General features: G+C 47.9%; 1 long non-coding RNA gene across 3 annotated transcripts in view; it reads left to right on the top strand.

The window, feature by feature from the left end:
- LOC149336184 (uncharacterized) overlaps positions 1-25500 on the top strand; it is a 64493-nt gene that overhangs the window by 18409 nt on the left and 20584 nt on the right. For 2 of the 3 annotated variants that reach the window (XR_016284176.1, XR_016284178.1), the window contains exons 4-11: positions 11-1777; positions 2519-2618; positions 4344-4464; positions 7903-8718; positions 13362-15031; positions 16491-16802; positions 18871-20838; positions 23131-23285. This is a non-coding gene — a long non-coding RNA (uncharacterized LOC149336184). Of the gene's footprint in view, positions 1-10; positions 1778-2518; positions 2619-4343; positions 4465-7902; positions 8719-13361; positions 15032-16490; positions 16803-18870; positions 20839-23130; positions 23286-25500 lie in introns of those variants that run through there. The other variant, XR_016284177.1, reaches the window with a different exon arrangement.

The following is a 25500-nucleotide window of genomic DNA, read 5'->3' as shown; positions in this document are numbered from 1 at the left end:
TTTCGTGCAGATTTCTGCACCATCCCGACTTCGGAGTTTGCCCTGCTCGCCGCTGCTGCGGCTGCGCCAACGCCTGCTGCAACATCGGCTGGAATCCGCTGCTAACGTCTGTCTGTTTGCGAAGCCAGAGCTGTCCCCGCCGTTGACTGTCCGCAGTATTGTGTGCAGAGTTCAAGGTGTGCGGAGTTGTGGGACTTCCTGTGCATCACGTCCGAGCCGGCAATGTTCCTTTTTCTCATACCGACAGCAGTCAGCGCGGTCGCCGATCTCCAAGACGCGCGCTGCTGCTTCTGCGCGTATACGCGGGCCCAACGACACCCATGAAACATCACGCACTACAGACAATAGCGAAGACTACGGCACCTCCACTACTGCACCACGCTAGTACACCTCATACATATCACAGCGCGACACCTATCCACCACATACATCAACAATGCAAACAGCAGCAAGCAGACAACAGTCACAGCACGCCATAACCATCAGACTGCACTCAGAGCACTAATCCACGCCAATCACGACAGCCAGAGCCTGTTTCTTCACTGTTCCAGAAGTGCCACCGCAACGAGCCATCTTAGAACCAATATAGTATAACCGACGAACATCGCCCAAAATGACAGCGCCCTCTACATGCAATTCACGTTCCGTCCTCTATTCATTCATTGGCAACCACACAAACCCAGACGCAAACCGGAATACCTCTTTGCAAGCACAGCCGCAACTTGTAGAAATATTGTTTCTTGAGAAGGCAGTTATAAATTTGCATAACGCCACTAAGCCAAGTAGCACAGGTATTTGGCCCAATATTGGAAATGTATTGGCAAAGGCCGGTCCTACAGAGGGCCATTGTGAAACCATCCTGTGCATGGTTTCATAATGGCGGATTGTTTGCGTCACGCTGTTTTAACCATCGCATACACAGCTCTCACCTCTACAGGTTACCAGTCACAGCAATGACCAAAGTTCAAAATGTAAAAGAGGACATAGTCATGACCGCCCAAGCCGAAGCACCGCTACTACTCTCACGAGCACTGTAGCGCACTGGACAGGGCTAGCCACAGAACAATTCCATGGCACGTACCACAACTCAACCCCAGGGCAACCACGTACCACAACCATCCACACTCTCAAAACAGCGCTTGCTCGCTCTGCCCTGGCTGTAAGGCAAATCACAGCTATCGTGACTCAATGGCTGGCTCTTAGAGCTTCCAGTGTGGTACCCCTTCTATTCATGCTTGCACTAACAGCTGCCGTCACGTTGCAACGTCAGCCACGTCCCAATGTTGGTGTCTCTCATGAGATCAATCACCGCTCACCTAACATGTACACATCAAAGTAGCTCCAATGCATTTATATAAATTAAGTAAGACTCCTTTTCTGCACGTCTCTTCCAGCTCACCACATATAGATTCTGTGTGGAGGTCTGGATGCTGACAGAAGAATGGTCGACGAATAACGTAGTGCCAGCAAGCCAACATGGAGGCGTAAGCGCGGAAGCAGTGGTCAAGTGGCGCACGCAGCCTACGAGCAGCCTCGAACTGAATAGACGCAAGACATTCGGCAGGAGCGCCGGGAACAATGGCTTGGGTGCGTGCAGGCCTGGTGACCAGCTATTGCCACAAGTACTGTAGAAGGCGAGCGAGTTATACACTGCCTGGAGTTTCTGTGCTCAGCCGTGGACACCGGTATCTGCTGATGCGACCCGACACAGCCACAAAGCATGTCCCCCGTACGCCATCGCCATCGCTTCAGCGCTCCAGATCAACGCTCGAGAAGGGTGAGAATTTTTCAACAGACCTCCTACCCGAATAGGCCTTCAGTTAGTGTCACACTCAAACCATTTGTCCTTTCGCAAGCTGCATAACGTTATTTGACAACTTATTTGCAGTCAAGTTGGTTTATCAGTCTAGAGTTGTTACCATTGCCTGCAGGAATCAGTGCACAAAGAAAGAGAGCACAACCCCGCTGAAAAAAGTTGATGCAATAACCGCATACAGGCCTTGTCATATTAATTCTATACACATTGCGTGATATTGAGTGACATCTGGATGACAGACGTACGATTTTTCGAAAATGACCTTTATATGATAAACTGTACTAGTTTATTGCATCATACAAATTTTTTCACCTGGAGATCCATGCAGGACGACAGGACCGAGCGCTGAACTGTAAACTTTTATTTCGGAAGCAGCACACCTCATCTTCTCCATTGGTATTGTGCTACTCCTTTTTTGTGCGCAGTTTCCTGTAAACATGTACCAACCAAGCCAAGAGCAAGTGTTACTAAAGTTCTTTGCCAGAATGTCATCATCATCATTAGCCTGACTACACCCACTTCTGGGCAAAGGCCTCTCCCATGTCTCTCCAATTAAGCCTGTCAGTCGTTTGCCAGTTGTGGCAAAGGACAGGGTTAATTGGCAGAACGTATCTGCGGTAAAAAAAATAGATGAAAGATGGCAACCTTTACAGCCAGAGCCTGAACGATCGCCTATACAACGACGCGCTCTTTATGTCGCAGGTTTGCAAACAGAATCGAGGTGACCTCCGCTGCCGTCACTCCAACCTGGTTCGCCAAGCGTGTCAGAAGTGCTTCCTTGCCACACTGCCCAGCGATTATGGTGAGTTTTCTCTTGGTGCAACCACTTTCGCTGAAGAATTGTAAAGAAAGCAGAGTTGCTTGGTGGGCGTATTCGGTTTTTGTGGCGCACAAGAAGCTGAGGCTATCATGAGCTGAACAAAGGGTTGGAAAGGATGCAGCGTTATCAGGCTCGTTTTTAGAATGATAGGGCCCATCTCTTCGCTCAGCTTTTATGTGCAGCCCATCACTTTTGGGACACGGAATAGGTGTGCCTAGAAAACGTATTCGACAAACTTCCCCATGACCAGTGCTGGGATTCAAATCTTCCAACTTCCCGATTGAAATGGCGCCTGAAGTTCTTAACAAACCTCATTGTGTTCTTTTTTCTAATTCCACTCCCTCATTAAATAATCTACGCTGAAATCGCCACCTACGCCCACTCATAAGGCGCTGTACACAGTTCTTATTTAGGTGTAACAGTTGTATATTCTTTCCACTGGTCAAGGCAGCTTTTGTCTGCAGTTATTTTTAAACTGTATGGAATTTATAATATAGCTTTGTGCTGAGTTCTGCGGCTTGATGTCATGCGCGTGTAGCTAATACACAACCTCGGCGCAAAAATTAGCTCCATCATAGCTCGAATAATAGCTCGAACGCGAGAAGGGAATGAACGCCAGAGGTCGGCTCGTTGAGCAGCAGTCTGAGGCATCCCCTCCGTTGGTTCTGCTGTCGATCAAAACATCACACGAATTAGATACTGCAAACTTGTGAACCATAGTCAAAAGCATTTTGTACAGTATAACAAGCGGCTGGCCAGTATACTGCCACCGCTGGGCCCAGCTCCTCTTTGTGACGGGTGCATGTTTGCCAGTCTGTTGTGCTTTCGTATGCGAAGTGCGCAATATATGAATTTTTCGCGTGCGAACGCTGTACTGTTCAATTGCACATTAGGACACAAGCCGAAAAATGATATCATGACGCAAGCGTTCCCTGCTGTAACGTCACCGCGACAATTCATTAAGTTCTGGTCCCAGGAATCTAAAAAAACTTGCGCGATTGAAGTCAGGAACTGAAATCAGACAGTGCAAGCCTCCGCACGTGACCTTCAAACCTCGGTCTGCCGGTGCTCACCGTCGTGGAATCGCAATACCTCTTGAGCGATAAGTTTGTGCGGGCACATTCAAAGTGCTGCAAGTCCTATCGCAGGGCCGGCAAGACTCGTCGTGCGACTGCCTGACTTCTACGCGGCTACTTGTAACCCCTCACCACGGTCGGTGGTTACTATAGAATACATGAGCTACTCCGCACACGAATCTGCAAACTTTGTAAAAATCTGAAAGGTAAAGGCGGCAAACGTGAGTCGCAAAAGAACGAAAATTATCTGTTTGTTGTCGCTGCTTGGCGAAATATGATTCTGATAATTCCTTCTTTCTGGCAGAGTTTATTGACTCTATCCTTCCGCTCTATAGCTGCATTTATTTTTTGTGGACAATGACAAAGGCTGGTCGGCAACTAACGAAAAAGACGACTGAAGTGTGCTATACACTGTAAGCAAAGGAGTAGACAGGAAGTAAACTTGTCCTCTAGCGCACACCCTTTAAAAAGAGAGCGCTAGAAGACAGCTTACTCCCTTTTTACCCCCATGTAGGTGTATTCGTGTTTAGAGTGTAGCGCAGAGGCGCGAGAGCCGAAGGCATTGCCAGATAACGTAAGCAGGGCGCAAACGGAAGACAGCGAACCTAAAACTCCTGGGGCTCACGTGCAGGGAGAGACTGACAAGCAGCCACGGCCACGACCACCACAGGTCGCGAACAGCCATGGACTCGACCCAGCGGCGGTTGGAGTTCCTGTACTCACCATCGACATCGCCTGATCAGCTCTGACCAGTGAGAGCGCCACGTGCCATGTTCTTCGTCAGCTTTTGCTCCCCCCTCCCAACCAATATCTGTGAATAGTGAGGCGTCTTTTAACAGCTCTGTGTATTCACTGGACCCTGTGACATCTAGCACGTGTTTTGTCTAGCTCTATTGTGCGGTCCACCATGGCCTTTCCATTCTGTCCTCGATTGGAGCTCTGACAACATAAGAGCAGTTGTCTACTGGCAGACATAGTGTAATGGTTTGGGTGAACTCGAGTTGCTTAAGCGTTGAAAAACTTATTTCACCCTATACACAGCGCGGGGCATGAAGATGGAAAGGTAAAATTAAATTCTAAATTGCGGTGTTTAATGTCCCGAAACGACATATGGGTTATGAGAGCCGCCATATTGGAAGACCCTGTGGTTCTTAAACATACCCTGACATCGCACAGCACACGGGCGTTTCTGCATTTCGTCGCTTTGTATGTCACCCGTTGGAACCCCTGTCTCAAGCTAGCCTCCAAATCTACTATTGCATGTAAGCTATATGCAACGAGGAATCGTACGACGCCACCCGGAACACTGTGCGGCTAGCGGTTGCGTCACAATTTTCATACGCGTGTCGGAAGACTGCCGCCACATGGAGGTCGGCCCATGGGAAGTATATATAGACGAACGACATGTATAGACATGTCTAAAGTGCTGATGTTCGGCTTACTGTGGGCATCACACGGCCGCTTCATGACGTCACATTTATTTGCCTGCCACTGCTGGCATTTTCTGTTCCACGTTGTCATTTAGCCTCGTTCTCTCACTGGCGCGTAAAGTCCTAAATGTTTCAGCCATGCATCACAGAATCAATGGCTGGCATCGCCACTCAAGGGGTATTGCTTGTTATCCCATGTAATACATTTACGGGGAGAGGACTATTTTCTTTCGCATTATCTCCCGAGGCGCTCTTTTTTACCTCGGAAACATAGCACTAACGCAAACCAACTAGCTCAAACCACACTTTTGCTGCTTTTTTTTGACACGCGCGATTAGTCAAGGTTTCTTTTAAGGCGAAAGCCTTTAATATCTCATCGTTATAAGCAGCAGTTGTCGACAGAAATGTCACGCTTTCCAATTGGTCGAAACGGCCGTGACGTCAAAGTGCGCGAATTTCAAACGGGGCCAATTGTACTTTGGCTAGTAACCGTGCAACAACTTGAAGGGATCGTATAGTGATGCTCCAAGTAAGTGGGACTGACTTTAGTTAATTCCTTAATTACCCAATTAGCCTAATTAACTTTTCTAGTCAGGCCATATAAATAAATAAAACAGAGTAGGAAATTGGTCGAGCTCGGGAATCGAACCCCGGTCTTTGGCGTGCGAGACGAGCATGCTATCTACTCCGCCATGCCAGCTCAATGGTTTGGAATGAACAAAGGCGCGTCTAGTGAATACGGTGTCTTCGCTCACTCCCATGCTCCTCCCTTCCCTTCCGGCAAGGTTTAGGTGTCCACCGAGATATGAGAGTCAGATACATTTCCTTTCCTCAAAAACCAATTTACCGACAAGCGAGGCGTAGAACCGAATGGGCGATGGCGTTCTATGGATTCCCTGGCACCGTTGCAAGACGCTGTCGCGTTCCAGTCTTAGAGGCGAAGCTTAACATCTTAACCACACATCAGTGACCACACTTTAGGTCAAAAAAGTGCCCCCCTGAATTTTGACGGCTGTCCAACGAGATATGAGACAGTTACTGCGTAATTTCCTTTCCTCAAATACAATTTTCATTTTCTTCATTACGTGCACTCTTTGTCTTCTTTCACTCCGACTTCCTCCCTTCCTGTACGGTGCGGTTCAGTATTCCACCTAGATGACAGGGAATTACTGCGCCATTTCCTTTCCTCAAAAAGCGTTGCGTTCAAAGGGCAAGGCATCGCGCCGAACGAGTGGTGGCGTTCCGTGGACTCCCTGGCAGCGCTACAACACGCTGTCGCCTTCCCCTCCTAAAGGCGAAGCTTAAGCGTCATTAATTAACAGTTGATGAGTATTCAGGAATTAATTAATAATTAACCATTAATTAGTGATTTGTCATCACTTAGTAATTGGTAATCATTTATATGTGACGCCACCAGTGCCACAGAAGCAGCGAAAGTGGTGCGGAAAACGCTCTCGCCTCTACGCACTTTAGACAGTCAAAGTGCCCCCTGAATCTTTTTTTTTGCTTCGATCAGTAGGTCCCATGAGCCTTGCACGCTATGCTGGTGGCCTTATTGTTGAACCCCTTTTTCAGCTAACTACACTGGATAGTGCACGTTTAGAACAAATCTGGATATCATCACCACTTATGAAGAATGCAGACAATGCATGGCCATCCTTGTCAGCCTTACTACACCCACATAACCCCAACCCTACCAGAGAGGACTGGAAGGCGGCCTCGGCTGGCGGCGTTGCTTATGAATAGGGGCTCCACCTAGTATTGTGAGGGGAAAGGGCCAATAGGGTCCTACCCCAATCACCTCTCTTTAAAAATTTAATAGACGATAATTGTTTTTCACTACCACCCACTGTAGGCCAAAGGCCTCTCCCATTTCTCTCCAATTAAGCGGGTACTGGGCCAACTGAGCGTTACTAAATTGTGTTAGTGCCGTTTTAGCTGATATCGCCACAATCCCTCATGAAAAGTATCACATTCTTAGAAGCATTATTTCCCTATATGCTATAGTTACCCTGCTCAAGAAGTCATAGGTCACCTTTTGTCCTGATAAGTAGGCTTTCAGGAACGGCCCGCTCTGCTCTTGCATAGTTCTGCACAGCTGTAGAGCTCTGCTCACCTTATCTTGTACAGTTAATGGTGTTCCTTACCTTTCAGCACACTTCGATCTAATTGAGCATGGTGTCACTCGAACCGAAATCGTCGATAATATTGGGATTCGTGATTAATCCAGCAGTACTACAGCCGTCGCGGTAGCTCAGGGGTTGGAGCATTCGGTTACTGAGCCGAGGGCCTGCGTTCAAAACTGGCCATGACGACCGGGTTTCGTTGGAGGCGAAACGCAAGAGCCGCTTGTGTGCTGTGCGATATCAGCGCATATGTGTCGCTTGTGGATATTAAATCCTCCATCTTTAATTTTACTCTAATGTTCGCATTTATTGTTCTAATTGCCAGTTTCTAGTGAAGCGGAAGGAAGCAGTTATAGCTGAAGACCGAACGGAAACGCATTCCATCTCGAGTACACCCGTCTTGCAGCCCTAAGTGATGGGGAAACTAACGCAGAGTACGGAATGCTTTCCAAATCAGAACATAGATGAGGCCATCTTCTCCCATGAATGCTCCCAAGGGTACGAACGTATGAGCCACTGAAGTAAATTCTTAGCAGCTCATTATGTCCCGATATATAAACGAAGCTAAAGATTGATAAATATATGGATCCTCGCGGTGTCCGACCTGTAATGGCACGTTGCGGATTTATTGCAGGTTTAGACAAGACGCCAACCACCACCCGACTCCGGCTGTATTAACGAACTCTCTCGTGACATTCGCAAACCTGTACGGGCAGAGGTACAAGCAGTGTTCGAAGACTGTCGCCATTCTGCCTGTCCCGGAAGTGTCCGCCACGCCAGGCTACGGTGCAGCGGTGAACCAGGTCGAATACGGCACTCCTGCTGTTCTTCATGTGGGCGCCGATCGGTGCCTCCGTGACGGAGTCGCTGCTCTTTCGTCATGGTCAAGGAAAAAAACAGAAACGACACTTACAAAAATAATCATGACGCTATACAACACAAACATCACCAAAACCACTACGACCACTACAACAACACCGAAGCCAACATACGCGCCAACATCCACTGTGCAGCACACACTTCCGTTAGCGCAGAAGACACATCCCCAAAGTCAGAACACGCGGCTACGTAAGGTGAAGCCACTAACACAACTTACACAACACACACTAACAAAGCTCTACAGGTTACCTGCTCACTAGGACGTGGACCTCAAAACTAAAACCTCGGGCGAGAAAGACGGTCAAGGCTATCACGAAGCTATCCCGAAGCAGCCGCAAACCAACGTATGACGAAGAACAGTTTCGAAGACCGCCAGTATATCCTGGAGTGTCCCTCATGGAGCAATACAAGAGCCGACGTCTGCAGAGCCATGACCAGCAATTGGCGCAGGACACAACATGCATCGTTTTCTGCATCCTCCCCTGCTCAGGCTCCAGGACTACTTAACACTCAGTGAATGCAGGGAAAATCGACGACAGACTTCTGCTGGTGCTGTGGGAAGGAATGTACGGTGAGTTCTGTAGCACTGTATAGTATGCACGTCGCACAAATGTCACCTGTGCTACTTGGAAAAGCACTGAGAAAGCTGCCTTAACGGCACCTCAAATTTATTCTGCCAAAAATGATAAACGCTGGGCATCTGGTAATTTAATTTCTCTGTTACCCCTCACACTGTCATCAATAATGTCAACGTTGATGACTTTTAAATACGCTGCTACATTTAACAGCGCTTGCACATCCCTGTCATGACACCTCATGCCCTGCCGAAATCACGTACCCTTAACGTGATGCGGGAGTCACGTCCGCTCATTCTATGAAATTGCGCAAAAGAGTAACCACTCCCGTAAATTGGAAAAAAAATGAATACGCAAACCCGGGCTATCTGGTCCCGTCATATGCACAAGGTAGACAGAACTCATCATCTACCCAGGCGCAGCCTACGGCTGCACAGGACAGGAAAGCATTTAATCCATCTTGCGGTATTACCCTAAACTATATTGGATTTAGACCGTTCGTGCTTCGATTTGATAAATTCGGCCTCTCCCTGTCATTTGCTAGTCTTCCTGTTTAGCTCAGTTGGTAGAGTCGACTGCACGGTGAGGCATTGGTCCCGGGTACGAACCCCGAACCATAATTTTCTTTCAAGTGGCCATATAGCCATATGGCTGTACTTGTGTGCATGCTAATCAGTAATTTCTCTCCGATTGCAAATTTTCTCCACCTTAGGGGATTCCGCTGAAATCCGTTGGACTGAAACACGGGGATTATTCAATGGCGTGAAACTCGCGTTAGTACAAATTCACTTGGCCGTGCTTCGGTTCATTCGGGCAGGCAGGCATGTGCACAGCACCCGCCGTAGAGGGATTGCGGATCATGATGGTGAGGAGGAACTCGGATATACGGCAACCATATATATCGGGTGTCGCTGGTTCAGAGTTGAAATGTAGACACCCCATACTCATCGCTTTGGTTGTCAGTCTAGGAAGTCCGGTCATCTGCTCATTTACCATTGCGTCGTGTATGAGGGTGCCCGGCGTGCTTTCATTGTGCAGGGATTTTTTTTTGGGGGGGGGGGGGGAGCAGGGGGGACTGGTGGTGGTGAAGAATATTATTTAGTTGAATATTATATAGTATTATATATTATATAGTAGAATATTATGTAGTAGAATGTTATATAGTAGAATATTATATAGTTGGTTTCTCCGACAGAGGGCGCGCACTGCACCTTTTGGCCGTGCTACGAAAAACAGATATCGCCATGCAAATTTATTGCACGAAGCGAGCGATAACAATTCCTTTTTTAAAGCTCTAAAAAAGTGCTCCGATTAAGGACAGTTCATTTTGTCAGCATTGCCAGAGTTTTACTACGCTTCATTAGTGGTAGTCGTCACCACCCGCCCTACATGCTATAGACGCTGAATGGGTCGCTGCCTGCTCAGATGCAGTTTTATTTCGCTATCCCCTTTTCGGCCTAGAAGCAGTTGCATCTCTTTCCAACCGCAGTCTTCTTGAATGCCTAAATGTGTGTAACCCACTATACCTCAGCTCTCCAGATGGATAGGACACAATCTCCGGGCTGGCTTATACCAGCTCGCTTGAAAGCTCCTGTCTCTTCCATTCACCCGGACAATATATGCGATGCTCCAGCACTCTACCTTAGCGCCTACAATGTGCAGCCATAGTTCCCCCCCTCCTTCCTGTACCCCTAAAACAAGCCTTATTTTTTAAAAAGCTGAGTATTCAGCTTATGACGGTAATCCCATTTCTTATGACGGTAATCCCACCGCCACACAGCCACAAGCATTACGCACCGTCAGCCGGCATCTCCCACTGAAAAGAAAATAATGGTGAGTACACCCTCTACACAACACATTAAAAACCGAACCCGAAGAGTTGGCTGTCGATATCGGCATTGTGACTAGCAGGCGGAGTCATAGTTCCGCTGCGCTACTGAAAAATGCCGTCGTTGTATGGCTGTAAGCATGTAAGCCTCCGAGGTGGTAAGATGGGGGTGTGTTGGAAGTAATTTCCGCAGAGAGTGTTGGAGGTGCATGCAAAGTTGCTTCAGGGTATTTCTGTAAAAGCAGGCGTTATCCGTCATGAGCGGCGAGGGCCAGGGAATCAGCGGCACTTTGATGAATGTCTCGTGCGCAAGCTGATAAGTGAGCTCATAATCAGCAATCCCGGAGTAGTCTCGCACACACACCGTAACGAACCCACAGCACAATGGCATCCGCATGTCACCTATTCATGAGCCGCGTTAGAGTAGAAACATCAAATGTCCTTAATCTCTGTTCCACCAGTGTGCGTCAAAAATCCCAAGGTGGTCTAGATGTTCCTAGATTCCTCCAATAACAGCCTTTTTTTCTCCTATCCTTCTTTCACAACCTCATTCACCTTACAAAACTCCTAATGCATGTTAAAGAGTTCAAGTTGGTCACGGTTAGTCCGCATCTTTACGACCAGACTGCAATGTCTTCCTCTGTTGTGTGAAAAAAAGGCCCTCACATCGAGTTCGCGGCTTCCACTCAACTGCAAGTAACAGGTAATCTTAAGTACTCTTTGGAGGGCCAGTTGGTACGTGATCATTGGAAACGCGGAACGAAAGGACATGAACATAAGGAAACAACGATAAGGAAGAGACTTGCTCCTGCCTGCATGGCATGCATGTAAGGGTTTTAGTAGAGCTCAGGACGAGAGGATCACTGCGCACGCATACACAGAAACAAGCTTATACTGCGAGAATTGTCGACGGCGATGGTGACACCTTTTATATGTTACCACCTTTATGATATGGAGACCTCGCGTGTGCGTTCTGTGTAGAATTTACAAGTAACGCCCGTGTGCACAGAGCCGTACCATGTGCCTCATGCTGACTTTCTGAGAAAGGTGCGATGGTTTCCAGGAAGGAATGGGATGCTTGTGGTCAGGGGGGAGGGAGGTGAGTGCAGGAATCTGCTGATAGATACTGATAAGGCGATGGGCTATAGAAGTGATTCAGTAATCATCTGCCCAGTGTGGCGCAGCGTTAAGTATGCCGAACTGAGGTGGTGAATGCAGGGGGTGGTGAATGGAGGCTGCGACACACAGGCAGTGGTGTTTTCGCTGAACAAAGCTGGTGGGAGGAGGAATTCTAGCCGTAGGGGTAAAGGGGAGGAGAGTAGACCTTCTGGATAGTGAAGCCGGGTAGAGTGTAGAGGTGTTTGAGTGGTGGCGTGAGGCTTCAGATTATGGACAGCGTTGTTTTGAGAAATGGCAGTTACACTGCCAACGCCGGTTCGTTTGCGTATACTTCGCCTGTAACCGCTACCGCGCGGATGCTTTGCTATTATGTCACTGCATGGTAGTGCGTGAGATGTGCCAAGTATCGAGGGGAAAGCCTTTATTGGCTCATATTGTCGGCCGTTAACAAAGTGTGTCACACGCGTTTAACTCTGGAACTAAAAAAGATTCAGATAGAGGAGGAAAAAATGAACCTAGAGGCCAAGTTTGATGACTGTAGATTAATTATGGGCAACAATGTCGAAATTGCGTCGAAATAGCGCTGACGTCGATATAGCCACGGGAATGGTGTGAAGTCACATCCACCGGGAGTCGTCACGGCATAGTAAAAATTGTCCCAGAATGGTCGGGAAAACGGTGGATTTGTGTCAAATTAGATGGTAAAATGTGTAATTAAGCGTAATTAACCTTTAAGATCCATGAAAGATGTACAATTTGGGTATCGATATAGCCAAGGGAACAGTGTGACGTCACATCCCTCGGCTTTCGCCTCTCAACACTTTAGTTGTCAAAGTGTCCTCGCAATTTTGGAGCCAGAAAGAATACAAAAGCTATAACTATCACTTCCGACGCATAAGCAAGGATGTGGTCCGCCTACCCAAGTGATACGCTTCCCTGCAGCCATGCGCTGCCCGCTTACGTGCCTGGCGACGGCAGACTGATAGCATGCGGCCAGCTTACTGTCACTAGACGTAAGGTGCTTTGGTTTGGAGCCTCAGCGGAAGGTCTTTTGAACCTAGCCGCTTGGGGTTCCGCTTAGGAATGGAAGTTGTGCAACGCTTGATTTTGCCAGTACTCACCTACTGAGCTAACGAAAAGGCTGGAACTTAAACTGAATAACGTTAAGAAACAGCAAGGGACTAGACTGGATCAGGTAACAAACACGAGTTAAAATTCCTCGTTGAAAATTAAGAGAAAAAAAAACAGTGATTATGAGCAGGACAAGCAACACGAAGTAAAGACAGCCGATGGTTGATTCGGGTAAATGAGTGGATTCCGAGAAAAACCAAGCGTAGGCAGTACACGGTAAAATTGTGCGCGCTTAGCGCAGTTAAGATGAATATGTGGGCATTAGGTCGAGCATATCAGTTCCGGAGGACTTTCAAAAGGACCCTTGTTAACAAAAAGCCACTTCAGACAATGCAAACTTGTCTTTTGACTATTCTGCTCAATTCAGTTGCTTCTGCTTCCTTGGTTTCATTTTCAGAGAAGTGCTTCCCATGTCACATCGCAAGAAAGATTGTTTTTACATAAGTGGTTGTATAGCGTTGGCCATGAGTACAGATGTACAGATTCCTAAGTAGTGCGAATGGAAACCGTTGAGCTCATTCAAAACTTAAGAGAGGAAACGGGGGCATTGCCTTTTTGCAGGTTGCATCGATCCAAATGCTGCAATGTGCGGGTCACCAGAGGAAGATGTGCCGCTGCCTTTTTGTCTGGAGCTATGGAACTTCTTGGGGGATACGCAGTCACGTGCCCAGTCGCAATCTTATCGCAGCGCTTGGAATCACCCGGCTCCCGTATACATGAGGCCTGTGGATCTTCCAATTTTTTGCTTTCATTTCGGCACTGCTTCTATTTCTACAGGGAGCCACAGATCGGCGGATTTGGCCACTGAAATTGGCGACGCTGGTGCTATTCCTCATGTGAACGGCACTGACCGTTCGTACAGCAACACAGCCCGCACCATTGACCAATGCAGCTGCACAAGAACTTCCCAGCGCTTTCAAGCACAATCACAACAAAGCAAAAACGGCACTACATCCACAGCCACATGAACACCAGCGACCCCAACACAACAGCGATCACGAGGATTACAGCAAGCACAGGCAAACCACGCACCACCCCCAATAACCGCAAGCATGGAACACATACAGGCACTCCCGCGACTTCGTCAAGAATACTAGCCTACCTACCAGCGCAGACACAGCTTCGAACCACAACGGGCCGGAAGACTGCAAGCATTCACAACGGCTGCCAGAGCCAGGAAAGGCCCGATGAATGAAACGACATACCAAGGCCACAAACATAAATGCATGATCAATCATGAAGTGACCAGTCTGTACGACGACCACCACGATTACTTCATCAATGATAACAACTTCATCATAGCACACACTATAGTGCAACCACACCATACAAACAATTTTACGCGCATGCTACCAACAAAAATGCAAGAGCCAAGAAGACAAGTGAGATCGTATCATCCGTCAAGTGTTGGACACAAAACAAAATTAATTCTGCCATGAAGCACAGACACTAGCGCAACCATTCCAATGAAAAAACTCTCCCACCGCCAATGCAGGAACTAATAGGACAAGTGTGATCGTGTCGTCCCTCTTTTTACTTCCAGTTCGACGCCCTCTCCATCAACAATAATTACCCAAGCTACGAATCCCACAAAGCAAACTCCCACATACGGCTATTAAGCACAAAAGCGAGGCCAAAATCCCAGTCGAGACAAGTGCCAGAATCAAGAAGACGCCATAGACCACTTTAAGCCACTACAGCGATCACGACGAGCTCAAGCGCAAGCTGTGCGTCTACCAGTGTTAGAAGCGATTGAAGCAAGCACTTCAGAGTTTTGCACGCCAACGAAGACAAGTCCAGTCTAGACACAATGCCACGGAAGAGAAAAAGATTAAATCAATTATTCAGCCAACCAAACGATTACATTTTTTTCGCACGCTAAAACAAAAAGAAGAGACACTGAAAAGTTGACAGGCGATTACGATAGCTGGCGATGCAATGTTTGAGCGCAGCTTTTCCCTACTAGCAGCTAGGTGGCGTGTTACGTTTGTAGCCACCCTCCGAGATCTTCCCGTGGCATCCACCCTCCAGGGGGCGTTTCGCTCTGCTGCTTAGACAAGCGGTTACGCCGACGACTACGACGCGGAAGCCAGGATCGGGCGCCTAAGGGCTGCGCTCTAAAATGAAGTGGAACTAGCGACTTGACGAGCTTCGTGCCCCGTTTCACACCTCACCATGGCCTGGTTGCTCAAGCTCAGCAAAGACGTCCATGGTCCTTCGAAATAAATGCGGTTAGTTTTGCAATCTCTACTGTTTTCTCGAATGTGCAGAAAGGGCTTCAGGCCATAGCACAATAGTTTTAAAGGATGTCCGGATGATTTTCCCTTTGTTTCTAGGCAACAGTGTTGACAATTTAAAATTGTAATCGCAGTGTAACCAATAATGAGTGAGTGAAGAATCTTTATAAAATGAAAGAGAAGAGAACCTCCGCTGCCCGGATGGGATCCTCAGATCAAGGACTACATAAGCAGAGTCCACTGCCAGAGTTCTTAAGATCAGCCAACGCTGTCTGTCCAGTCCCCTGAAAGTCGTACGTGTCTCCCAGGATTAGAGATCAGGCCTGGGGATATGGGGATGTTACATCCAGTGGATGCGGACATTCCCATACGAGTCTCGCATCGTGGCCAGTGGCTGGAGTACCGTCGAGAGTAGTAGTGAGCGATGCGCAAGTGTGGATAGGAGCCAATTCAGATTCCTGCCAGACGGCGTCTTCGTGTCGCAAGAGCAGTTGTGAGAGTTGGAGGAGAGCCCGTGTTTCTCTCTATTGAAGGTGCAAGCTCGGAACTGCTGCCCTGCTGCTGCGGCCCAGTGGTTATGGCACTCAGCTGCTGACCCGAAAGACGCAGGTTCGAGGAGGGTCGCGGCGGCCGAATTTCGATGGATGCGAAATTCTAGAGGCCCGCGTACTGTGCGATGTCAGTGCACGTTAAAGAGCCCCAGGTGGTCGAAATTTCCGTAGCCATTTTATGCCGCGTCCCTCATCCTGAATCGCTTTGGGTCGTTAAACCCCTGTAAACTATCAACCAAACCAGACTTTACCCTATGGCTAGGGAGGCTTCTCCCATATTTTGACACACCCAGCTTTGTCTTTAGGTAAACATTGTACATGATACAAGATTCCTCAGTTTGTGTTTACGCCCTGTCGCCTAAAATTGGATTCTCGCTTAGATCTGTGCAATGTTTAAACAATGTGCAGACTGCTCCAGCACTTTTTTTGACCGTCTAATGCAAAGATCCTGACAGCCAAGTTGTTCAGCAGCCTCCCGGAAAAAAATATCTGTTCCAATATCCAAGCCACACATGCTCCACCAGAGAACTAGGTATTTGCAAAACTCCCATCGCTCGATTAAGCTGCCGTTTACAGTTCCCATCCTCCTATCCTTCGGTGCGAGCGCCAAAGGGAATGTACTAAAACCGGTGTGTGAGCTTCTTCATAGTTGTACTGACACCACGAGACTTTTTTGCCAACGCTTTCCTTACTTTTCCCCAAAAAATGTTTTTTTTCTTACCTTTGTTTTCTTGATTGCCATTCCTATCAACTCAATATCTTTGAATATTCCTTACTCACCTTCCCATATTCCTCAATATTTATTTATTTTCGTTAAAGTTTAAGTATGTGTGTTTTCTTCTGTTTGGATCTGCACCGAACTCTTGCATATATCTCACCCTGGGTACGTGCCATTCCTTCAGGAGCAAGAATAACAGCAGCAGCAGCAGCTCTGAAGACGGGGCCACATGACGTAGGATGTTTGGGAGCAGTTTGGAACTGGGCATGCGGAAGACAGTGTCCCTGGGCGTCGGACTCTCAGGGCTCGGTTGCAGCGAGGCCACGACTTCCACTGTTGGCGAGCAGCCTGTAGTCTCTACCCAGAAGCTGGAGATCCTCTCCTTATGACGCTTCTACTGGCCCTGCCTCCTGAAGTCTGTGCTGCGACACCGCCAGCAACGTAGTACGTTCTTCGTCGGCCATCGCTTCGGCCTCTCGATCAACACCCACAGACGGTGAGGCGACTTTGAACTGTCCTTTTCCGTGCTCCTCAGCCACACATTGTCTCCGTGTGGAAAGGACATATACCGCGTGTTCTGCTATTGCTTTCTTCTGTAATATCCACTAGCTACCATTTCAGCAACGACCTTCTGGCTCGCTTAATTTATGAGAATGACGGCTAATGACCATGCACTCAGGTTCTTTGTTAGCGCAGACAGAGCGCGTAACGAGAAGAAGAGAAGATGCACACAAACGCTAACCACATGAGCAGCCTAAATCCTGAAGAGCGCGTCACTGTTGTTCCGCAATCATCGCTCCCTCTTTAAAATCTTGTGGCGTGGCATGGTTGTTTTGTTTTAATTTATTTGTTAAATTATCCTCCCCCTTCCCCTTCACTGGAATCAAGCTCTTTGTAGGTTTCTACCCGTCATCAGTGAATTGGTGAGAGATGATGCAGTATCAGAGCTTCAGGTCTCCGCAATCGAATGCTAAAGTGGCAGAGCTTGCATAACAAATATTTTCCTCTCGGTTCTATTCTATTCGCCTCTGCTACGTTAAAGAACCCAAGTTGGCCGAAATTTCAAGAGCCCTCCGCTACGGTGTACCTCATAGCCTGAGTCGTTTTGGGATGTTAAAGCCCCCATAAACCACAAAAATTTACTCCATACCCTGTTGTCCCGCAATCATCGCTCTGTCTGCAAACTCTTGTGTCGCGGCATGGTTGTTTTCCTTGATTCATTTGTCAAAGTATCCTCCTCTATCCCTCATCCCTGGAATCAAGCCGCTCTTTGTAGGTTTCTACCCGTCATCAGTGAATTGGTGAGAGATGATGCAGTATCAGAGCTTCAGGTCTCCGCAATCGAATGCTAAAGTGGCAGAGCTCGCATAACAAATATTTTCCTCTCGGTTCTATTCTATTCGCCTCTTCTACGTTAAAGAACCCAAGTTGGCCGAAATTTCCAGAGCCCTCCACTACGGCGTACCTCATAGCCTTAGTCATTCTGGGACGTTAATACCCCCATAAACCACAAAACTTTACTGCGTACCATTGTACATCTCTGAAGCATGGTGTTCTGCGAAGTACTTTAATCATGTTTTCCCTGGAGAATGGACACAGTCCTATGTTGTTCCAATGTTAAAAATCCGCCCTAAGTTATCTTTAGGAAATTATTGGTCGGATTTTCTGTAGAACTGCTGTCCATGTTCGACCTTTTTGTCTTCGTGCAGGATTTTCTGCGAAACGTTTGAACGTCACGACTGTGGTTCCACATCACACCTGTAATTAGTAACACAGCAGGGAACGTTCCTCTTAATCCACTCCTTCAGTGCAAATTCTACCGTATAAGAAATCACTGCGCAAATGTATACCTGCCGTGTACTGTCTCTTCAACAGTTTGCCGATTCGAGCTGATTATCGATCTTATTCCTAAGTGCAGTTCCTGACAGTAGCCATTTTGTGAAACAATATCCGCTTTTTTTTATGGTACCGCTTCGAGTTGAGAATCCATCTGAAGCAGCTGGAGATAAAAAAAACTTATACCTTGGACCAGTTTCCTTTTGCAAAAGTATGGACGTCAAAGTTCCGAGCGGTTTAACTGGAGTTCTGCAGCAACCACTTCAGCAGCCACGACCATAGCAGCAAAGCAAATAAGCACGATCATTCCCAAGCATTTAAGACGCTCAACATAACGCTACCACGACGACTTCAGTTACCCTAGCGAAGACGTTTACGCTTCACGTGCTTGGCGCTTGATAGCCTTGATTGCTTGCGTGCCATTAAACACAACAGAATATCTACAAACCCACTGCTCGCTGCGAATTCTCTAATTATCGGAGGGCTAAAACCTCTTCACAATGGCATTCGTAAAAAGTCTTGTAGGCTATATTCTTTCAAACTTCATCGTCAAAACCATTCTCTATTCCTCTCCAGTCTTCCAAAATCTATTTTCCGTCATATGTAATCGAAACTTTTTACAGTCTATATCTCGTTTTCCGAAATAACTGGCACCAGCTCAACGCATTCCAAATTTAAAGCAAGTAATTTATTGCGTGTGCTTAGAAGTGGCGCTCCTCTGTTTGCAGGTTAACCGGTAGTAAAGGCTGAATACCGAGTCGACTTCTCCAGGTTATCACCGTATCGAACGACGCCTTCAACTTCAAAACCAAGATGATGATGTGAACTTGCACCCACGCAAACAACGAGTCCGCATCATGGGGCCATTTCTTCCACGAAGTGTGCTCAGCGCAAAAGGACCCGACTATGTGGAGCATCCCGCAAATGACGGCCACTGTGGCTCTCCTCGCATTCCTCAAGCGGGAGCCGGCGGCACTTCTTTTATTCCTCATGCGTCTGCGTGGACGACCCAAGCTGACAACACTGCACCGCACACAACCACAGACACGACACCCACACCTATACAGTTACAGGGAAAACTCAATGGCGCGACAGAAGATGTAGCATGAACATACCAGTGAAAACACGATAGCTCCTCTGGGGAACAGCAACAGCTTACCCGGAAAGCAGCTAGACCTCCAGACCCCGTACCTCCATGTTCCACAGTCGAATCAAACCTCAAACTAGACAACGCAATGCACGCCCTCTACACCACATACCACCACGTACCACAATTCAGTGAAACCCCGAAATATGTACTACTATTAACACAATTCAACACCTCCTGCGTCTGCCCTGCCTGCAAGCCAAACCGCAACCTCCGCGATTCCATATCGCTGCCTGAGGATTCCAAGTGGGCTCCCTTCTATTCCTGATCAGCCCCAGGCAATAGCCATCATCCCGTCCGAATGACACATCCGTCGCATTGTAGATAACTCATATTAAGACCGCGCACTACCCGCCTAACATCTACACACCCATCAAACATCTACACAGCAAAAAAGCCATCGTTAAGGAGACCACCACCGCCCCTCATAACGACCATAGCCATCCTCGCATTACTACACTTCAAATCAGGTTCGACATGGGTTCTATCCAGTAAGTGAAATTTGAAAGACATTCTATTTACAGATCTTGTCTAGTCCACTGAAGGCTCGGAACATCCGGCACTAGTGGTTAAAAGAGGAAGAAATACTCCGTAAAATTGTTACGGAGGAGTCAGTTGCAATGTGTTCCGTCCAAGTCTGCACTGTGACTGTCCTTTGCTTCGGGCACTGTACCAAACACGAATGCAGTACTATGAGCGGCGCTTTTGCTATTCCTCATGCTAATGGTTCCGCTGACTTTCCTTTATCCCATGCTTTACACCACTCGCACAGGCACCAGAATGATTCAACAAAGATAAGCGGTGGGCGCAATCATAGAAATCTCACAAAACATGACTGCACGCCGCAAGACTGCTGTGAAGAGCCCCGAAGTGTGATAAAACTACAGCACAGTCACGAGCGCCGCGCACAAAGACCACTACAACTTGACCTTGATCACAATAAGACTCGAGAAGCACGAAACCTACAATGTAGTCCCGAACAGGTGTAAAACTACAAGCTCGAAGACGACCACTACAATGCCGTCATCTAACACGCAGGTAGGTAGCTGAACATTAATTCACTCCAGGAAAGCGATGAAATAATATTCACATTCAAGGAGCAAGCACAATTCTATGCGGCACATAATTTCGCGGCCGTGACCGCCAAGACGACGCCAGTCACCTACAAGGTACTGCAGCTGCAGTAGAATCGGGGCGGCCACATTCACGTCTTCCACAACCAAACGAATCTCTAACTCTACATGAGCCATCGTATCAACGCACACGTTGTGTGTCTGCGGTGAAGACAAGAATCACCAGGAGGCCGTCTGCCACGACCCCACCCACAGAAAGCGCGGCAGCCGCAACCGGAAGGTCTACGTTCACCGTAATTGCAAATGCCTCCAAGGGTGCAGAGACGATAACAGCGAGACAATGACGTGCAGGACTACAAATAACCCGGAAAACTTCCCGCAGGCTTCGCGTGATACAGCAACCTCCAGTCTCCTTCGAAGCGCCAAGAAATGTTACAAGACGTGGGCCTGAACCTCCGACAGACAACAAAATTACAGTGAGTACGTCTTCATTTAACCCGAAGAACTCTCGCCTCAGCCTCTCAGACAGTGTAGTTGAGCTACTTGTTGCTTGGTAAATAGCCGAGACATGGCTACCAGCGAAAAAAAAAAGACAGCAAGAAGAGAGAAATTGGACACAGAGCTCAGGTCCGTTTGTGCATCCCACTGTGCTGCGTTCAGTCTTCTGCTCTCTATGTGATTTTTTTTTCACCAGTAACCATGCCACATCTATGTGCCAAGCATGCACAAGATTTTAAGGCTGCCAAAGGGTGCGCAATTGATGTCAGTGTGCGTTAAAACAACCTCAAGAGGTGCAAATTTCCGGGCCTTTCCCTACCGCGTCCCTCACGGTCTGAGTAACTTTGTGAAGTTGAACCCCCATAGACCATTATATACAAAAATTTGTTGTATCCGAAGTTAACGCACGAAAGGTAGTTATATTCGAGGTGGCACATTAAGGTTCGTTCTATCCGAGGAAGTACACCAAGTTCGTATAGATAGTATACCAAGTTATATTCGAGGTGTCACATTAAGGTTCGTTCTATCCGAGGAAGTACACCAAGTTCGTGTATATAGTATACCAAGTTCGTTCGTAGCCCTGCCACTAGCTACTGACAGACGGCGGTCGCTGTTTTTACTTTGTTGTGACCGAGCCTGCGGGAGACACCGGAAGGTATCGTCATGCATTAGCGGCATTTATTTATTTATTTATTTATTTATTTATATATTTATTTATTTACAGTACCTACAGCGCCCAACGGCCCTTATTGTAGGGGCTGCATCTAACGCGCGCCAGGGTGAACTTCCTATGTGTGGTGCGCGTGCCAGTGGTGTGACATCGAACTCCTCACAGGCGGGATCCCTCTTTCATTATGGTGGAGGGTAGAACAAAGAGTGTGACCGCGCACTCGAGTGAAAAAGTCCCAGGCACTCATCGCGCACAAGCCTAGCCACACCCTAAGGATCTAGGGAGGGGCGTCGCTATACAGGGTGTGTCACCTAAGACTGCACAATTTTTAAAAATAGCCTTAACCTTAAAAATAATCTCGAACAGCGCTTTTTTGGGTATAGCACTGTCAGCGGGGTAGTATATCATAATACAACTAAGACGTGCTAACTAGCAGGCTGGTTAACTAATATTGAATAGTTAACTTTTTAACTATTACTATTATGCTCCTTAATTATTAAAATCCGTGCAGCACACCGTAATTAATATCCATATCAGTTTTTAGAATTTCGAAAACGCGGTTACCCTCGGTGCTGTGGTCCGACAAATTTTGGCTACCTCTCACCTAAATGCCGGTCCTTTCGAGAAGCTTGCAACCAAACCAACTTCTCCAGTGGATGTAACTCGTAGAAATAGCCAAACTTTCTTGGGCGACAGCGCTGAGGGTAAACACATTTTCGAAGTTCTAAGACCTCATATGGATATTAGTTACGGCGGGCCACAGTTACAATAGTTGCAAAGTGAACTATTCAATATTAATTCATTAACCGGCCTGATAGTGAGCACGTCTTAGCTGTGTTTGATGTACTACATCGCTAGAAAAGCTATCCCGAAAAAACCGCTGTCCTAACTCGAAAACCCTATCTTTAAAGACATAGGGGAAACGCCCTGTACAAGGCGTGCGCCAGGGGTGCACTGTGCGCTCCCTCCCCTCGTACGACGAAGTAAATTCTCTGTGGTTGCAGGATCTAACAACGAAGCAAACGCAAAATATTTTGCGCGACGCCGCCGCTTGGGCCTTCGCGAGAAATTTAACGTTCGTAGAGTTCTGTTTTTATTCCTGAATTTGAAGCATGCAGCTTCATTTCATTGTGCAAGCACATTACTACTGACGCACCTGATGTACGGTCTCAACAATGGTTGCATGGTCCCGTTCAATAATTTTACCATGTCAGTCACGAGCAGGGCGTTCTTTCAAAACATAAACTTAGTCATTGTTAGTCGTTACCAGCTTGCCGCCACGCTGTAGATCCTGAATCGGAAGCTGCCAGCCACGGAGGTATTTTTTTCTACCATTTCTGCTCTCAGTATCGAAGCTGTTGCACTGTTTAGGATGGCCAGTCTGTAATCAGCCATGAAATAAGCTCTAAGGAGACTGCTATGCCACCTACTTTATGCAGCGACTGTGAACAGATTGTATTCACGTGCGCCGGTCACTCACTCGCAAATTCGACTTTGTTAATTTGAGCGCGACGCTGCAGATGATGAAACATGCATTTCCTATTGAGTTTCACGTGAATTTCCATGAGTGCATCAAAGCAGCGGCGCTCTTGCCATGCAGGCTTCTCTAGCGTGGACGCAGCATCTCCTCCTGTGCCTCCAGAAAGGCGGTGGCGACATCTACCCACATGCCGAGCGATTAATCTTGGCAGCTCTCTTCCGAGCGTTTCGACTCGGTGGCCACTGAACGTCGTCGTGCCATGGAGCAGATGGCAAGTGAGTTCTGCCTGTTTGTGCTGACTTGTGGAGCGTGGACGCAGGCCAGCAACGCCTATCGGTAGTCGTGAGTGCCTTCGTCGACGCCTCTTCTGCTGCCGCCAGAAGGACGGAGGCGACATCTGTCCACAAGTGGAGACATTAGCCATACAAGCTCTGTGCCGAGCATGGCCACCTTGCAGCTCCGTATGCGTCGCTTCGAAGTGGGCAGTGCTACTGTTTCTCATGCCGGCCAGCAACGATGCTGTTCGTCTCTGCTAGTGGCGCTGCTGCCATTCCTCATGCTAGTGGCGCCACCATCCGGCGTATAACTCGCACACAACACAAGTACAACGGCCATGATAGCTGCACATCTGCCACACTAATACCAACAAAGCGCTAATCGCAAGAATTGAGAACCACAGATCAGATGACCGCAGTGAAGTGATCCAGATTTTAACTCTGGCTACAAAGAACAAACTACTGCTACCATAGGGGCAAACAACAACCGCAACTTACTGATAAGTACACCACGGTGCGATAATCGCGACCATAACCCACACTTCTACGAGTTGAACTCTACAGCCACAATGAAAACAACCACACCACCCACATCCACGTATATCATGCATGCAGGCAGGTCCACAAGTGCGCGACAGCATGTCTCCGTGGCTCCGTGGCTATGTCGTTCAGATTCTGAAGCTTGACTCAGCGGCCGCATTTCAGTGCTGGACGGTAAGGAAAAATGGCATTCGAACATACAGTAAAGAACTGCAGGTGTGCCTAAATTATACGCAAGCCCTCTGTTACAACGCCTCTCATAACGTCAGTTTTCACCCAAAAAGATCAATTTTTCTTGACGGCTCCCCATCGCCATGGCTATCGGAAACGAAACATGGCAAGAAAACATGGTCTGCTCACCTACGGCTCCTGGTCACCTGAAAAAGTCTGCCGAACAGTGCAGTCACACTGTACCTACGGGTTAAATGCAGGAAAAGCTTCCAAACGGTTTCCAATAGCTCATCGTGTACGTCTTGTCTCGAACGGCATTGTTCCTGTTCCTCTTGCCAGCGGCAATTTCAGCCCAACAGATTTGTCTACTTGTCTGCTAGACGGCGCTCATGTTGTTCCTCATGCCGGTAAACACCTACACTCCCCAAAACACGAAAAGCAGCCTCTGCACGCTGAACCTGAACCCCCACGAACACACGCCCCAGCAGTTATTCTTCAGAGTGGCCATCTGTCCAACCACTACAACGAAAACCACAGCGACAAAGTCACAACTACTACGAACATCAGCTCAGCAGAAAGAAACGCCCAAACGATACATGCATGCACACGAACCATATCCACTGACGGTGGGACTACTGGAGCGGCCGTGGAGAACGTGCAAGGAGAGCTTCGACCACTGCAATGACCAGTAACAAGAAAAGCTATCATACCCCGACAACCGCTGCCACAAACTGCAAAGGCGATGCCGATACTTCGGTGGGAATATGCTCTCCTGCCAAGGGTCATCCGGGATATCCGGATAAAAAAGTTAGGCTGGATTAAGGATGGATTGAACCTAGTTTGACGAGCGGAAGCTTTGACACAGTTCTCCGCAGGTCCTTTCCGTGCCTTTTTAATCAGAACTGGGGTCCGAATTTCTGCCCTCTTCCCACTGCTTGTTCGTTCACTTTCCTTCTCTATGCACAATCATCGCATTTCTTCTCTCATGGGACTTCTTCCTATCATGTCGGCCGTAGACGGGGGCACGAAATGGCCAGTTTTGGTGGGCTCTTGCCCTGCCTCTGCTACCAAGGCATGGGGTTTAGTCCCCTTTTGTTCGGCACGGGTTACCCTTTGCCCCTTTTTCCCACTCCCTTCCCTACTCCCTGCACGCAGGATTAGTCTTTTCTCTTGGTGTAGACCCGTCCTTGCCGCTTTTCACAGTCCTGCATTTCTCCTAGCTGTTTTGTCACACGTTAATTTCTTCTCTATCCGTTCTTCTATGCACACCCTATCCTCTTTCTTTCCTCCGGTACTCTTCTTCTTTTCCACCTTTTACGGTGTCTTCCTTTCTTCCTCCCTTCATAGATTGCGCCTTCTGCCAGCAACCATCAAGCGCTAAAGTTCTTGGGCAAAACAGACAACTTCATGCCTCATTCATCTTTTACCGCGGCTATTCTGGCATGCTTGCCTCGCCCTTCTGCCCCTTTTCATTTTCTTCACCCTCAGATTTTTTTCGCATCGG

This window comes from Amblyomma mixtum, chromosome 7, assembly GCF_055824585.1.
Source record: "Amblyomma mixtum isolate Tamu chromosome 7, ASM5582458v1, whole genome shotgun sequence".
NCBI classification, from domain to species: domain Eukaryota; kingdom Metazoa; phylum Arthropoda; class Arachnida; order Ixodida; family Ixodidae; genus Amblyomma; species Amblyomma mixtum.
The sequence above is the reverse complement of the archived record's forward strand: the minus strand, read 5'-3'. Positions and strand labels throughout refer to the sequence as shown.